A 1042-nucleotide genomic window follows, 5' to 3' on the forward strand; every position below is an offset into this window, starting at 1 on the left:
CTCCTGCTCCTGCAGCAAGACACCTCCTTGTAAGCTTGTAGAAAGTGGAAGCCTAGGAGGTCACTCAGGCAATGGCTTTGGAGACATCCCTTGCTGACTGACATCATCCACCTCACCCTACTGCCTAAACCAGCCGTGGGCAAACTACGGCCCGCGGGCCGGATCCGGCTGTTCTATCCGGTTCTCTTGCTCTCCCCTCCGCTCCTTTACTCTGAATTTATATTAGTTCACACAAACACTCCATCCATGCTTTTGTTCCGGCCCTCCGGTCCAGTTTAAGAACCCATTGTGGCCCTCGAGTCAAAAAATTTGCCCACCCCTGGCAAACCTTTTTTTTAGTGGCATTTCCTCTGCTCACTCACTTTTTTTGGTTAATCCTCACCTGAGGATATTTTACCATTGATTTTTAGAGAGTGGAAGTGAGGGGGAGAGACAGAGAGAAACACACACCCAACCAGGGATGGAGATCGAGCCTGCCCTGGAAGTACGTGCCCTTGACCGGAATAGAACCTGTTAACTCTTCTGTTTGTGGGCCAATGCTCTATCCATTGAGCCAGACCAGCTAGGGCTCACTCACATTTGTTCTGTCCTCAATCTTCCTCCTCTGGGCTGAATACTGGCAATAGCAACATGGTCATCTCATACCTCATGTGCTCCTTGTCTGTAGGAACGGATGCGGCCTGGGAAATGCTCCCACTTAACCATTTCTGGGGCTGCGGGCAGCTCTGGTAGCTGATTGTATTGATCCAATAGAACTGTCCTTTCGGCTGGATTTGGGGGTGGGAGGACACAGTGAAGACCTGGTATAACTTCTTCGCACTCAGAAGAGAGAATACCCCTCCGTGAGATGTCAGTCGAAGACCCTTAGAACGGTGTGCTTCTCACATGGCATGCATTGCTGCCCAAAGTCAGAGGGGTGGTAGCTTCTGGCTTCAGTGTACCCCTCCTCCCAAGGTGGGGGGGGGGGTGGGCGGGGAAATGGCAGCAAGTTGGAAGCTAGTCCCCGGCCTGAGGTCACATAGGAACATCGATCACCAGGGAA

Source organism: Plecotus auritus (genome assembly GCF_963455305.1).
Source record: "Plecotus auritus genome assembly, chromosome: 6".
NCBI lineage: Eukaryota > Metazoa > Chordata > Mammalia > Chiroptera > Vespertilionidae > Plecotus > Plecotus auritus.